The following is a 16229-nucleotide window of genomic DNA, read 5'->3' on the forward strand; positions in this document are numbered from 1 at the left end:
ATATGCGCCTCCCACCCCCCCCCCCCCCCCCCCCCCCCCCCCCCCCCCCCCCCCCCCCCCCCCCCCCCCCCCCCCCCCCCCCCCCCCCCCCCGCTCCGAATCTTGCTCCTCTTCCCATCAGCCTCCTGGTCCGGTTCCACATCAGGCCCGAGGAAAATGAGAAAGCCTCGCACGTTCTGGGCCTTTGGGGGAGCCTGTGAATAGCTGACTCCGTGAATGATGCCTCTGCAGGTGCCAGGGCCCGACGGCCCCACCCTCGCCCAGCGCCAGAGTGCTGCCTGCCAGACCCTTGTCAGCGGTTACAACCAGCAACTGCCTCCCGCTGCCCGAGTTTTATCAAAAGCCCAGTTGAGAGAAATAAAGTTCATGGGGGTTATTTAAAGGCCATGCATTCCATCCATTCTTCCAGATGAGACTTATCCCCGAAGCGAGTCGGGCTCTCATGAAGCTGTGTTGCTCTCGGACCACACGATTTAGCCACCACAAAATCTTGATTATGTCCCTCCCTTACGCTGGGGCTTTACGGAAAAGGGCTGGCGGAGTCCGGCTGTCGCGTTTATTTGGGGAGCCTGCTATTGCCAGGGTTGGCTGCCTCAATCAGCACTCTCTTTAAGACCTTTAAAGGGGAATATATTTTAGGCTCCAGTTCCCGGCAAAGCTCTGATTCCTCAGAGGAATCAGTGGGCTTCTGACCTATGGGCAGCATGACTCAGGAAACTGACCCCCGTTCTCATTTTCCTGGGGCTTCCAGGAAGCTCAGATTTGGGGTTCAGCTTTAAGAACCCTTGAAGATCCCTTGACCTGTTACACAAGGGAGATGATTTCTTTCCAGACACTGATTTCTAGCAGATGGGATTATAATAATAATAATTATTATCAGGGGTGCCTGGGTGGCTTAGTGGGTTAAGCGTCCGACTTTCGCTTAGGTCATGATCTCGCGGTTCGTGGGTTCGAGCCCCGCGTCGGGCTCTGTGCTGACTGCCAGCTCAGAGCCTGGAGCCTGTTTCAGAGTCTGTATCTCCCTCTCTCTCTGACCCTCCCCTGCTCAAGCTATCTCTCTCTCTCTCTCCTAGAAATAAATAAAAAAATAATAATTATTATTATCATTATTTTGTGTGTATCTTGTCAGCTGCACCTTGCATCTTGTATCTGGTGGGACCAGCGTGGGTGTTTCTATCCTGGAAAGCAAGGGACAGAGAATGGGCCAGGGTGGGGAAGAGAAGCAGGGAGGCCACGGAGGTGAGGGGTGGGGGAATCTGGCTTCACAGAACCAGACAGCGCGAAGAGACATTTTTCCATGAATTTCGGAAGAGAACTGCAGCCATTGCTCAATTTGAACTTCTCCATGTGGCCCCTCTGGCTTTTTGGGTATTTCTGTGGTATTGTGAAACACTGAAACTTGCAGCGTCTCCTTTCTCTTCCTCTTCGCTCCCCACCCTGGGCTCTCCCCCCACTCTTTTCCCTTTCCCTTCCTTGCCCCCTCCAGCGACCGCTGCCCTCTGTCCCTCTGTCCCTCTGTGGGGCTGCTGAGCCCGAGGCCACCGGCTGTGATGCTGGAGCACACAGAGGAGGGTGAGGACCCCAGGTCCCTGGAGGAAAGAGCGACGGCAGAGCAGAGAACAATAACTGAGCGCTCTACTCTGTGCCACGCACGGAGCCCGTAGCAACCAACTCCACCACCATTTATCAGGTCTGTGTTCCTGAGTGCTATGCACACTGGCCTCACTGGCCTGGTGAGGCCCCTTCATCTACCTGATTGTCCATCCATCTAGTCCGGGGCTTCTCAGCATCAGCACTATTGACGTTGGGGCTCAGGCACATCTTTGCTGGAGGGGGGGCTTGTTCTGTGCGTTGTAGGGTGTTTGCAGCATCTTTGGCCACGAGCCCCTCCCACCCCGTGACAATCAAAAAGGTCTCCAGACATTGCCAAATGTCCTTGGTGGAGGTGGAGGCGGGGGTCGGGGGCGGACTGTCCCCAGGCCGGGAACCGCCGTGCCATTCCCCCCCGTTCCTCACTGGCATCCCCCCCTTCCCCCCGACAGAAGCCTCTCTGGCATATAACCCGGGTATCCAGTTGATGTTTCTTTCTGCAGCCCTGTTCGCTGCCCGCTCACACGCTGCGCCCTGCTTTCTCCTGGGGCTGCCGTCGTCTCCCGACTGTGGCAGAGGGCGCTCCTCGTGCGTCCTAGGTATCGCCGCCCCCCCCCCCCCGGTTGGTGTGGGCGTGGGGGGCCCTCTCCCTTTCTGTCAGTCGTCACCCTGCAGGTGAGGACTCGCAGGTGCAGAGCTCACAACGCTAGTGGGCTAGAGACGGGACACAAGCCCAGGCCTCTGTCTCTGGAGCCCGGGCTCTTGACCCCTGGCCTTCAGCGATACCCCTTCCTTCCAAATATACCTCTGCAGGGAAGCAGACAAGATCGGGGGCGAGGCTCGGGGAGGGGAGGGGAGGGAGGCGGCTCACTTGAGGTCCTGCAGCACCACCTGGATGATTTTGAGGTGATGCCAAGTGTCCGGGGAGTCGGATTTAGCCTTTATTCGGGGCTGGGAATGGTTGAGTGATTCTGCTTAACCGTCTGATAGGTGCCTCTGGCTCTGGCTGGAGAGAGGGTGTGCGGGGCTCACAGAAGCAGAATGCACAAGTTTCTGGCCGTGGGCTTTCTGTCCCCAGGCCTCTATGGGCAGCGATGCCCTCCGTGCCCTGGGCGCTGGTGGAAGAGCACTTCTGACCAGGCCCAGCGGATGATTGATGAGGGGGAACAGGGGACACAATGGAGGGGCTTTGTTCCCGAAATGCCATTCACATGACTCTCTGACCTCAGGGCTCTTCCCCTTTCTCTTGTCTTTTTCTCCTTCAGTGCATTTGGCTCTGCTACGGTTTCTCTTCTCTGTTTTTCTTTTCTCACTCCACACAAAGCCCTCAGAGGGCTGGGGTGGCCCTGGGGCCTCCTGCATCTTGTTGAGGTTGGTTTCCAGTTCCTGGACTGTGGTCCTGGGGCCGTCTGCCCGGGGCATGCATGGGGAGGCCTCCATGGCCTGCTTGGGAGCAGACAGGCTTAGAGCTTCATCTTGGGTTTCTAGAAGCCTTGTCCACACTGGTTCTAAACTCTGACCGCTCAGTCAGAATTACCTGGGTTACTTTCCAAACAGATTGATAACCAGGCCCCAATACCGATTTTGTGGCTCTGGAGCGTGGCCCAGGGATGGACACGACATACAGTCTCCTCAGAGGATTCTGCCGTGTGGGCAGAGTGATGATGAGCGGCCCGCTGTTTTCCTGAGGGCCAAGGGTCACAGAGAGAACACAGAATGCGGTTTAGGAGAACGGGGTCCGGTCAGACAACCCTTGGCGCATCGTGTGTCCCTGGGCAAAGCCCCTTCCCTCTTGGGCAGGAGCACCCCATGGAGGAATGACAGCTTTGTGGAACTTTAGACTTGGAAGGGGCCCAGAAAACCAGCCAATCCATCCCTTCGTTCTAAGAACACGAGGACCATGCGTGTGTACATGTGTGTGGGGTGTGGCGGCGGATCGCCCAGGTCCCACAGGGCTCCGTAGGGTCAGGCATGCAGGCCAGGCTTCGGGCTGTCTCCTCCCACGGCCTCCACTCTGCGGGGCCCCTCAGGGAGTCCTCTCTAGATTAGACCATTGGGGAGATTGTGTCTCTGGGAGCGAGTACTGAGGGGTGTCCCCGCTGTTTACTGGGGTGGGGGGAGACTGACCTTCTAGATCCGGGAAGGGGGGAAGCAATGGCCGCAGCCACAGGGGGCCTGCTCCCAGCCTCGCTTTGCAAGAGAACTTTTTGCAGAGCTGCTGACTTTTTGCAGCTGTTTTACGGGGCCCGTGGACCGAAAGGGGAAGTTTGGCTGCATTTAGAAAGTTGTCCCCAAAGAGGAATGGTGGGGGTGGGGGTGAGGAGGGCGGCTGGGCTACATACAGCGTGGGAGGAGGAAGGTGGGCGATCTGGGAGCAATGCCAGCAGGGGCCCGAGGACAAGGGTTTGGTTCGGGCCCACGTGTTGTCACTTTGGGAGCTCTCGGGGTGGGGTGGGGATGGGGTGGGTGCCGGGGAAAAGTGGAGGGGACAGAAAAAGAAAGACAAGAAAAGGAGGGGGTGGGGGAGAATGAGTTCCCAGCCAGGGAGCCCAGCTTCTTCTTGGATTGGAAGCAAACACGGAGTGTGGCTGGGAGCGCGGCCAGTCCTCCCCAAAGACCCAGCGAGTGGGTTCCTTTAAAGGGGTGCAGGGAGGGGCGCCTGGGTGGCTCAGTCGGTTAAGCGTCCGACCTCGGCTCAGGTCATGATCTCACAGTTCGTGGCTTCGAGCCCCGCATCAGGCTCTGTGCTGACAGCTAGCTCAGAGCCCGGAGCCTGCTTCACATTCTGTATCTCCCTCTCTCTCTGACACTCTCCTGCTCACGCTGTCTCTCTCTCTCAGAAATAAATAAAAAACATTAAAAAAAAAAAAAGGGGGGGGTGCAGGGAGATGGTGAGAGGTGCCGAGACAGAAGGAGAATTTTTGTCAAGAGGGCCCGGTGCCAGGGTGGGGGATGTTAAATGAAGAGCTGGCCCCTCGCGCAAGGTGGGCACCTCAAGCTGTTCTGTCCCTAAGGCCAGAGATGCATCTACCCCTCCCTGGGCTGACCTGGGACTCAGGCCCCACGGTGCAGCAGGAAGAATACTGAAGGCCTGACTGAAGACGTTCGTGCCGCAGTTCTCTGTTCCTGCTAACAATCCCACTGGCCCGTGCCAAGCGCCCCGGCCCCAGGAACCAGGGAGAAAAATGCAGCTCCTGACGACCACCCTGCTCACTCTTCCTGCCCCCACCAAGCCCTCTGTTCTCTCTCAGACTCTGGCACCTGCGGGGCACTCCACTCTGCTGTCCCCATGCTGAGCCTTGTCATGGTGTGTACGTGAGGATGGAGTGACAGGGAGGGGGTGGGGGGGACTGCAACTTTGACCCAGAGTCCTCCATAGAAGGTCCTGTCCCCCGGAAGTGTGCTGAGCAAAGCTTCCTGTCCCAAGGCCCGCCCCCCCCCCCCCCCCCCCCCCCAACAGGACTGTGAGGAGAGGACTCAGAGGCAGAGGCGGTCTGTCCCTAACACTGACTGTGCCACACTGGCCACAGAGACGGTGTCACCGCCTTCCTCAGGAACATGGTAGAGCCAGCCCCCAGAGGGATCCGCTCTAGGCGGGGAGGGGAGGCCTACACTGGTTCTGCCTTCCTGGTGAGCATCTGAGGCCAGAAGTACAAGCTCAGAGCTCGCTCGCTGTGCCCTTGTCACACAAGGCAACTCAACTCAGCTCAACAGGACTCTGTGAGTGTCCAACGAATCTTTACTGAGTACCAGATATGCACCAACCACGGGGCTAAGCGCTGGGGATATAGAAGAGTACAGGCCAGACATAGTCCCTGGCGGAGGCGACTTGAGGGCTCGTGTGGGTCCGTGAGGGCGCCCGTGGGGGGAAGTGGGAGGAGGCAAGGCCCTTACCCCTGTGGTCTCATTGGAGAGAAGAGACAGATTCACATCATAAGACACTTAAAGAACCAGACAAAGTTTAAATAAATACATTATCGGCCCTGGTAACCACGCGTCCAAGCAGGCACGGTCAGGTTCAGGCTGTGTATGCCTGTAAGTGCTCTGGGTGGACCCTGGGGGCGGGCAGCCCCACTTTTCCACCTAAGTAACTGGGGCCGAGTTACTTTCCAAGGTTTGTGGAAGAAAGGAAGGAAGAATCTGATCAGGGGAGGGTCTGACTTGAAAAACATCATCAGTTCCGACATGAGTGTACTGGAAAGTCTGTATGGACTCGACCATCTTTCTCGGGTCCTCCTCTCCCCACTACCGTCCATCCAGTTCTCCTTCTTCCATTTCACTCAGAGCTGGAAGCCTTCCATGGCCAATGGGAGGACGCCAGGTTTGTTTGAGTACTTACAGTTTACGAAGCACAGTGCTAACAACACAGGCCTTACCCGTGAGGACTTTCAAACCAACTTGGGTTCGCAAACTGCTATAAAAGAAGGTCATGAAAGCCGCTTGTAACGTGCACGAGTGGGAGTAGGGGACTGCAGGGGAGTCGAGTCCCATCCCTGGGTACAGGATTTGGAATATCGATGCTGCGTTGTGTGTGTGCGCATGTGCACGCATCTGGCTATTTGGTTTTTAATCTCACACTTGAGAGAAATCGTAAAGATATTACAAGTAATTTCTGTAAGCCTTTCCTAAGTACATCTTGTGGAATCATTCGAGAACAAGTCGGAGACATTTTTGCTCCTTTGCCCTTAAATATTTCAGTGTGTATTTCAAGGACATTGTTTTGTTTTGTTTTTAAATTCAAGTCAGTTAACATACAGCGAGTAGAACCCAGTGATTCATCACTTACAAACGACACCCAGTGCTCCTCCCAACAAGTGACCACCTCAGTGCCCGTCACCCATTTCGCCCATCCCCCCCACCCACCTCCCCTCCAGCAGGCCTCAGTTTGTTCTCTGTATTTAAGAGTCTCTTACAGTTTGCCTTCCTCTCTGGTTTTATCTTATTTTTTTCAAGGACATTATTTGACATCGTTGGTTTCCTTGTAGCCGAGCCTTCCTCTCATTTCCAAACACCATCAGATCACTCCAGACCCTAAATAAAGTTTATTTAATGGCAGACAGCGAGCCTGTTTCTCTACCTGAGGTCGTGCTGGCCGTCTGGAGTTGGGGGCTGCCCAGGTTGTGGGGTCCCCTGCGGAAAAGTCTGCCGGCCTCATGTGGTCATGCCCGATCTGGCCTGCCACCACACAGCCGGTCCGCCGCCTCAGAGTCCTGACCAGGCCTTGGCTGAACCGCTCTCGTTCCCTTCACTTTGTTCTTGAGTTTTCTGTACATTCTCCCACCCACAGATACATGACTCTGACTTTCTGGTGTCCCGCAGGGCCTGGTCGAGGCAGAGTGAGCTTGGTCGGGCACCCTCTCTGGGCCTCGGATGCCAGCCTGGGCTCCTCTGAAAACAGGAGGCTTCCTTTCCCTTATTCGTGGGAGGAGGTGCCGCGGCCTGGCCTGGCTCTGGGGCCTGTGATCCTGCTCAGGACTGGCAGCATTGGGCCGAGGGAGCATTTTCCAGAGTACAGCTGAGGGACAGAACGTCTCCATGAGAGGGGCTGGGCTGGGCCGGGTTTTGGAAGGCCCCTGCTTGTTCTGGGAGGTGTTCAGGACGCTGAGGTTTTGGAAATCCATGGTGGCTGTTCATGACTGCTCCCAGCCCTGGGAGGAAGAGTGAATGGGTGCCCGTTTCTTTGGGTGCAGTGGCAAAGGTGAAGCCCAGCACTGCTGACCCTGGCCCGGGCCCTCCGCTGGGCCTGGGGAGGGAACCGGACTTTGAAGGGGAACACGGCCTGAAGGAAGGGACCCTGGAGTCATGAGATGCTGTTCACATCCAGCGAGCCCTGGCTCGAGCTCCAACGGCACTGGCCCGGACACAAAGCAATGTGATCTCTGGACCTGCACTCAAGCGTGCCTCTGATGGGGCGGCTTGGAGAAACCCCAGTGAACCCATGAAACGGAACATGCTAGAGGCATTTCACTAGGCAGATCCCACGCAAGGAGGGGCCTGGGAAGGGAGAGAACAGAGCGGACCTGCGCCGTCAAGAAGTGCTCTGGCAAAGAGGCGAAGCCCCCCTTCCAACGACCTCTCCCTCCTGTTGTGCTTTTGCACCCAACACTCCCAGTGCCAGCTCTGTTCTGTTGCCGTGGGCAGCTCAGTTTACCTCCTCAGACCTGTCTCCCCGCTCTGTGAAAGGGGAAGTGGGGCACCTGTACCGCCTCCCCGGGGCAGTGCTGAGGGATGACCGGATGTGAGTGAGCTTCAGAGGCCTTGGAGGCTTAGAAAAATAAGCCCCAGCCCAGACTTTGAGAGCCTGATGTCCGCACAGGTACTGTTTTGCACAAGCTTCCCAGGTAGTCCTCGGAGCAGAAATCAGGTGACTGCAGGGTCTTGACCTCCCCATCCCTGACTCACCCCCAGGCTCCACAGACCCAGACCCAGACCCAGGCCTGTATTCCTGAACTCATTCTGCCCGCCGCCCCGGAAGGCCGGGTGCGGGTGGGGGCGCCCCGGCTTCCCACCCGTGGGCTGTCCGCGCGCCCCTCCCACCCTGGAGATGTGCCATGGTCAGGGTGGCCTGAATGCGCCCGCTTCTCCTTGCCTAAGAAGCAGCCTCAATGCATCCATTACCATTTCCATGGCGCTCTCCTCAGGGCCCCATGGAAATGGCGAGGCTTTCTGAGGACTTGTGCAGACTTCAGAAAAGACCCCGGGCCCCCTGCCCACCCCGGACTCGCTGGCCGGCTCTAATCCCGCTCGGGGCGCGGGGCGCCGAGACAGAGCTCCCTCTCTCCTCCGGGCCTGGCCGCTCACTCTCCCACAGAGCTGACGTTTCTCTGCGGCCCAGCTGGCTGCAGTTTTTAGAAATAACAATATCCCCGGGGGGAGGAGCGGCGGGGTGAATGGGCGCCTTTGTCCGGGGCCCTGTGAAGCCCGATTAATTATGCGCTGCGGAGCGCGGGGGAGCGCGGAGGCCGGGCCCCCGGCGGCTGAAAGGCCCGGGCTTGGGAGCGCGGCCCGGCTCCGCGCCGCCGCACAAAGGGCCGAGAATTAGAAAACCGCCAATTACCCCGCATTTTGTATTTGCCCTTGTCTCGCTGACACTGTGGACGGTGCTCCCCGGGCGGCTGCACTTTGAGGGTTTTCAAGCCCGTTCTTGGTTACCCGGGGCGACTGGGCAGAGAGGGCTGGGGGCTTGGGGAGAGCGGGAGACTCGGGTGGGATCGTGGGCGGCCGGGGAGCTGGGTGGGGGGAAGGCGCCCCTGGGGACATGGGTCTCCAATCTAATGCTCGCGCCAAAGCTGGAGGCTGTGAATGCAGATTTCTGGGCCCCGCTCCAGAGGACTCCCTGACTCTGTTGGTCTGGGGTGTCCAGGCTGCATTTTAACAGGCCCTCTAGATGATTTTTTAAATTAAAGTATAACAGTGAAACGCACAGGTATTATATGTGCAGGTTCATGCATTTTGACAAATGTATACATCTGTGCAACCTACATCGCACGAGGGTATAGAGCCATTCTGTCATTCCAGAAAGTTCCATGGATCCTCTTTCCAGTCTCCCCACACCCCCAAAGCAACCACTGTTCTGACTTCTATCATCATTTTATGAAACTTCGTGATACGTTGAGTCCTATGGCAGACTCTTGTTTCTGACTTCTCTCCCTCGGCATAAATGTCTTTGAGGCCCACCCATGTTGCGTGCATCAGTAGTCTCTTATGTATCTGTTCACCTGTTGAACGCCTGGACTCCTTCCAGTTTGGGGTTGTTGTAAACAAGGCTACCATGATCATTTTGTACAAGTCAAGTGCCTTTTGTGGACGTATGTTTTACGTCTTTGGTGTAAATATCTAGGAGTGGGATTGCTGGGTCATAGGGAAGGTGTTTAGCTTTAGTGGCCACTCACCAAACCATTTTCTAAGGTGGGCATACAATTTTGCAACCCCCCCAACAAAGTATGGGAGTTCCAGTTGCTCTGTATCCTTGGCAGCACTTGGTATTGCCTTATCTTCTTCATTTTAGCCCTTCTGGTGAGTATGAGGTGACAGCTCATTGTAGTTTTCAAGCCAGGTGAATTTAATTGCTTATGTCCAGTGACCAAGGTTGGGGAAAACGCCTGTCTAGTGCAATTCTTGCACTTGCCTCCAAGTTCCAGCAGGGTAAATATGATTTCTCCAAGGCCCCTAGCTCGTTGGGCAGAGACCAGATGATTACCCAAGACTCTCTCCTTGATATGATGCTGTCCCCTTGGCTTACACCTAGTGGGCATGTGTGTGTGTGTGTGTGTGTGTGTGTGTGTGAGAGAGAGAGAGAGAGAGAGAGAGAGAGAGAAGTGTGGGTCTTGCTCTGTCCATACCATTTAGAATGAATATAGAAGGGCATTACTGAAGAGTCTCCGCCTGCTACCCAAGCAGCAGCATCCATGGGACTCTGGAGCCAAGAGACTGGGCTTGGTCAGGTAGGTGTGGACACATATACACATACACACACAGGGACACGGGTGGGGGGTGGTGTCGGGCTATCCTTGACGCTTATTCCAAGGGCACAGACCAACCCTGAGAGTCCCTTTGCTTCAGCCAGTCATAGAGAGCCTTAGATATTTTCTGATCCAGCACAGAGGAGGTTCTGGGTCCTGGGAATGAGGGGGCAGGAGTCCTCGGCCTCCAAAGTCCCCCTTTGCCGGTAAGCATTCTCCTACACGTGGTTTTTAAGACCTTCCAGAACCTGAGCTGATCTATCCTGGTAGCCTTGTATCATCTGGCTGCCGCCATTTTACATATTGTATTTGAGCAATATTGGATGCCTATCCATCTGTTGTTGTCTCTCCACCTTCAACACATACAGTGGTGATTGAATTCTCCAAAGATGGCTGCACCAAAATATAGATTCCCTCCCACAGGCTCTTCTTGCAATGTGATTGACCTTCCTTCTACTGAGCTGTGGGGTCTGTTTTCTCTCATTGCATCTGGGCTGGGGGGGTTGTGACTGCTCTGGCCAATAGAGTACGGCAGAAGTGATGATTTGGGATGCTAAGTCATATACCTTCTACCTGGCTCTCTCTCTTTTGGGGATGCTCACCCTAGGAACCCAAACCTAAGGGTTTGGGCAGTGGCTGCCCATACCATAAGGATGATATGTCTCTAAAACAGAGAGAGTAGGGCCTGAACTAAGGAAATCACTGTTCAGCTTCCCACTCCCTGCCCTCATTTCTTCAGGGTCAGGCCTAGACAGGCAAAAAGGACAAGAGATGGGGAGGTAGCAATAGAAAGACTAGAATTGATGAGCGGATGATTAAATGAGATTCATGGTCCCCAGAGTGGGGAGAGACCTGCATGGAATGAAGTGGTCAGGGCAGGCTTCCTAGAGGAGGCAAGGACTTAGATATAAAAGCAGAGGTCTGAAACAATCCTCCTTTGATAGAACTCCCAGCTTGCTTGCTCCCACTCCCACTTGCTGGGGCACCAGCTGAAGTTTGGTGTGTGTATGTGTGTGTACATGTGTGCACATGTATATGGTTATGGAGGGGCATTGATGCATCTCTCTCTTGGGATAGCGTTTAGAGGTCAAGGCTGATCCTAACCACCTCCTGAGTTTGCTCCTCTCTCCTCCACCTCACCGGAGGAATGGGATAGGTTAAGTGGGGTGGATGCACGGCAACTAGGTGTACACCTGGCAATACGGGTGGAACTTAAAAATGTAGTGCTGGGGTGCCTGGGTGGCTCAGTGGGTTAAGCGTCAGACTTCAGCTCAGGTCATGATCTCACAGTTCGTGAGTTCCAGCCCCTCGCTGGGCTGTGTGCTGACAGCGTGGAGCCTGCTTGCTATTCTTTCTCTCTTTGCCCCTCCCCGACTTGCACGTGTGCATGTGCGTGCACATGCACGCACTCTCTCCAAATAAATAAACTTAAAAAAACATAGTACTGACTGAGAAGGCAAGAAACAGAATAATATCTACTGCACTGTGTCACGTATATAAACTAAAAAGAACACAGTACAAGCTGGTGGTGGCTGCGTCACTTTCTGGTAGAGGCGTGGAGTTGGTGGCTGCAGCCTCTGGGTCAGGATGAATGTGCTCTCGGTGGAGGCCAGAGAGCCGAGCTGAAGCCGCGGCCGGGACAGTGGACTGGCCACTGCAGCTGTAGGGGTGTGCAGGCTGTGCTCTTTTGCAAGCCACAGAGCATGTGGCTCCTCAAGTAAAACACATTTTTCAAAACCTACCAAGATCTGCCTTCAGTGGTGGCTATCACAGAGGCGGGCTTGAACCCTACATCACCAAGTGGGAAGCAGCATTGATACTAACCATTAGCCGTACCGCCAATAAGGGGAAAAGGCGATGCTTATTGACAAATGATGCTGTCCAATCACCCAGACTGGGGAGAATCTCTTTAGATAGCAGCCCAAATCAGTAAAGCTAAAGATTTACCCGAAGGCCAAGCTAAAAAAGGAAGTAAACATATGATGAGTTTTAAGTTCATTTATTTTGAGTTTTATTTTTTTTGTGTGTGCAGAAGGAGCAGCCATGGGAGTGTTACATTCAGAGAGTGATTGGCTCAACTTGTGCACCTGAGGTCCAGACAGAAGGAAAAGTCAAAGCCAGGGTCACTCTTTGAAGTCACACCCAACTTGAAGACGGCCCAAAGTTAAGCCCCTAATATGGTGAGGAGCCCAACAACTGAATCTATGGTATAGATTATTTAAGATGACTCTTCCCACCTCTGGCCACAGCTCATGGGTGCGGAGGGAATATCGGAATCCAGCTGGGTCAGTCAGGTTCTTTCTGTCAAGCTTCTGGGATTTTGAATGGAGAGGTGGAGACTGGCAGCTGTGGGGATGGCACTGCTTTGAGGGGCGTGCTCCATGGAAGAGCTTCACGGACGCTAGAGGCTTAGGTCCTTGGAACTGTCCTGTCTCTGGCCTTTCCTGAGGCTTAAGTTGCTCAATCCTTTCTTGAAATTTAATAAATTTATTATCGTTATTTGTCAGGGTTGATGGCTATTACTTGTCCTATGGAGCAGGTTACTAGAATATTTTATTATATCTTCCAGTGGTTCCCTAGTGCGGCTTCTAATACATATGGTGTCTTTGTTGAGTTAGAAACAGGCGTTGCTCTAGGGCACCTGGCTGGCTCAGTTGGTTGGGTGTCCAACTTTGGCTCAGGTCATGATCTCCTAGTTCGTGGGTTCTAGACCCGCATCAGGCTTGCTGCTATCAGTGCTGAATCTGCTTGGGATCCTCTGTCCCTCTCTCTCTGCCCCTCTCCTACTTGCACTCTCTCAAAAATAAACGCAACATTAAAAAAAAAAGAGGGGGCACCTGGGTGGCTCAGTTGGTTAAGCGTCCGACTTCGGCTCATGTCACGATCTCATGGTTTGTGGGTTAGAAGCCCGCGTCGGGCTCTGTACTGACAGCTCAGAGCCTGGAGCCTGCTTCAGATTCTGTGTCTCCCTCTCTCTCTCTGCCCCTCCCCCGCTCGTACTCTGTCTCTCTTTCTCTCAAAAATAAATAAACATTACAAAAAAGATAGAGAGAAAAGAAAAAGATGCCCCTCTGGACAGACAAATTAGAAAAAGCTGTTCAATAAAGCTCCAGGCAGATATAGTCCCTCACCAGGGTGAACGGTTTGGTCGGTGGAATGTGGGGCTGGATTTCAAGCCCTGTTCCACTCATTTCCTTGGCCAGGGCCCTTGGTGCAGTGCACAGACTACATAACCATTCATGGCGGTCCTACCTGCCCACCCTTTGTATCTTGGCTGATTTGTCCTCTGCACAAAGGTGTCATTCAGAATATGAAGCATTATATCCGACAAGATTTATATTGGAAATGTTGGTCTATCATGCAAGCTCTTTCTAGAACTTTAAGTGCTCGTGACCAAAAATGTAATTTTTAATCTTTGTGTGTTGAAATCCATAGAAAGTCAATCCTTAAAGAAAATTTAGGAAAACACCATGGCCTGGTAATGTCAACAGAAGCCTCATCTTCTTTGATGAGTAATCTGCAGGCCTTCCACCAAAAAGCCTGGCAGATATTCTTGAAATGTCAAGGGACACTCCTCCTGCCCTCATGGGAACACATCTAGCAAGGTCAAGTGCACAGGAGTGAGTGGACAGGGAGGTGTCCTGGACTGTGGCGAGAGTGAAACGGAAACCACACCGAGGCGCCGGTGGCCACAGGGAATAAAACTATCTCAGGGAGGAGAGAAGGCCTTGAGAAGAGGTTGCTGCCGCTCTTCTGATTTGCTCATTTGTTTTACGTCTGGCGGCCCCTGCGTCTAGGATGGGGGCACGCTGAGTACCGAGAAGCCAGCCAGGAGCTTTCACAGGACAGAGGACCCACTCCTGGAGCCTGCGCCATCAGCTGCCGCGTCTACGAGTATAGCAGGTGGTGTAGACTAGCCGTTAAGGATGGGGATCTGGAATCCGAATGCCTGGGTTCAGACCTCCATTCTGTCGCTTCCCAGCTGTGTTACTACTCAGCCTCTAGGGGTGGGTTCAAGACACGCCCATGGTCCTCTGATTCTCCTCCCGTCGCTCCTGTCCCTGACCCTGACGTCTATGTCCCTGCCCCTTGAACCATATCTCTAAAATCACTGCTTTGCTGGGTGTGTGTGCTACATCTCCATAAAGAAGATGAAAAAAATGTTAGTGTCACCTCCTTTCATGCAGGAGTGCTCTGTCGGAAGGACCTCTCTAACTGCCAGGGACTTTTATTCCCCTTGGAACTGTCTGCCCTTCCCTCTCCACCCCAAGTCCACCCTGACGGCAGCCGGGGGTGGCCCTCTCCCAGCGCTTTGCATGAGCTGGTGGGCACCGTCAGGCCGGGCCTGGGCCGGAGAATGTTCTAGCCTCCTGCTCCGGAGAGGGCACAGTGGCTGGGCTGTGGGGTCCTAGACGCACTGGGGGCTGGTGAGTGGGAGGGGTTTCTTTCCAGCCCCAACGAAGAATCCAGGGCTTATGTGGGGGGGCACAAAGTGTTCAGAAACAGTGAGCCACAGGAACACATCCTTGGCACGATGGGCCTGGTTCCTGGAAGGAGCTGGTGCCGAGGGCATCCGAGCTGGGCCGAAATAAAGGGCTTGTTCTCTTCACAACCCTGCTATTTGAGGACCTGGAGCCATGACGTCCCTCAGAGTTTCCATTCTCTGCGCTGCAGCTGTTGGTTACGTGTTTCATTCAACATGCTTTGCAGGAAGCAGCAGGCTCCACATTCCAGGGCTTTTAGTCATTTTTTCTCTCAGAGCTTTGGGGCTGGGATTAGAACGTTCTTCAAACCACACTGTCCTCGGCTGGAATCCCAAGAGGAAGTGGGTGGGTCCCTGGGGGATGAGAACACAGGCCCAGATTCAGGGGTGGAATGAAAAAAGATTAAGGCCAGCACAAGCAAACTCCTAGGGAGATCACGGAGTGAGGCCCAGGTCTGGTGATAGCTGGAGGCCTGTGGGTGGTGACTCTTGACCTGCCAGCCATGAGCCAAGGGGGATGCAGTTTCTGGGATGTGCGTGTGTGTGTGTGTGTGTGTGTGTGTGTGTGAGAGAGAGAGAGAGAGAGAGAGACAGAACAGTTTCTGGTGGTGGCATTTCATTCTGAGGGTCCCACATGCTCTGCCCCCCATTTTGGTCACCTCCCTTGGGCTGAGGGAGAGGGTGACATGGGGTTCATTTGCTGCAAGCGTGAGTGTTGGGTTTGGTGAGTGCTGGGTTTAGAAAATGGACCCCACAGATACTTGAACCCAGAGAGACCACAACAAATGTTTGCAGAGTATCTGCTACCCTCCTGGCTTTGAACCGGGGGTTGGGAATACGGAGGGTACAAAACAGACTCCCTCCTGCCCGTGTAGTAAGGCCTGGGAAAGACGGTCTGGAAGGCAGCCACTGGGATAAAGGAGACGGAGGAGCAGATTAAGGGAGTGAGGAGTGGTAGACAGAAGATTCTGGTGGGCAGAGGGGAGGCGAGTGTCGGTGCCGCCACAGATCACCTGGACGGTGCAGAGCTGAGACCGTGTGAAGGGACGGGCAGAGCCCGGGCATGGTACTCAGTAGCACAGGGTGCCTGAAACTCCAGAAGGGAGAAGGCGATGGACACCGTCAAAGTCCCAGAGGTCCTGAAGCCCGAATCCCCCCTCAGGTCCTGAAAAGCCCCCCGACGCTGGCCAAGAGGAGGAGGAGGCAAAGACCACCCAGCCAGGTGCCATTCTTTCCTCCGAGTACCGGGGGCAGAAGTAAGGAAACCCTGTGATAAGAGTCTAGCCCAGCACTTAGCCAAAAACACCAAACTGCCCTTGCTCCTTGCGGCAGAGAGAACACCACCCACCCCAGTCTCCCACCCTAATCCCTGAATATGATGAAATATCAAGCGCCCAATTCTGTAACATTATATGGCAAAGGGATTTAAAAACCTAATTAAGGTTCTGAATCACTTGACTTTGGGTTAAGCAAAAGGGAGATTATCTGAGGGTGTGCTTAATCTAATCACGCAAACCCTTAGAAGCAGAGAGCTTTCTCTGGCTGGTGGCAGGAGAGGAGGTCAGGGATTTTAAGAATAAGAGGGGATTCCATGTACCGTTGATGACGTGAAGATGCAGGGGACAACGTGGAAGGGAAGTGACCTGGAGAACGGCTTCTAGTTGCCGAGAGGGTCTCAGGGGACGACCCGCGAG

General features: G+C 54.5%; 1 pseudogene; it reads left to right on the forward strand.

The window, feature by feature from the left end:
- Positions 1–5775: 5775 nt before the first annotated feature.
- Positions 5776–15795, forward strand: LOC120232027 (annotated as a pseudogene).
- Positions 15796–16229: the final 434 nt, after the last annotated feature.

Source organism: Hyaena hyaena, unplaced genomic scaffold (assembly GCF_003009895.1).
Source record: "Hyaena hyaena isolate Hyena2069 unplaced genomic scaffold, ASM300989v1 scaffold_64, whole genome shotgun sequence".
Classification (NCBI taxonomy): Eukaryota; Metazoa; Chordata; class Mammalia; order Carnivora; family Hyaenidae; genus Hyaena; species Hyaena hyaena.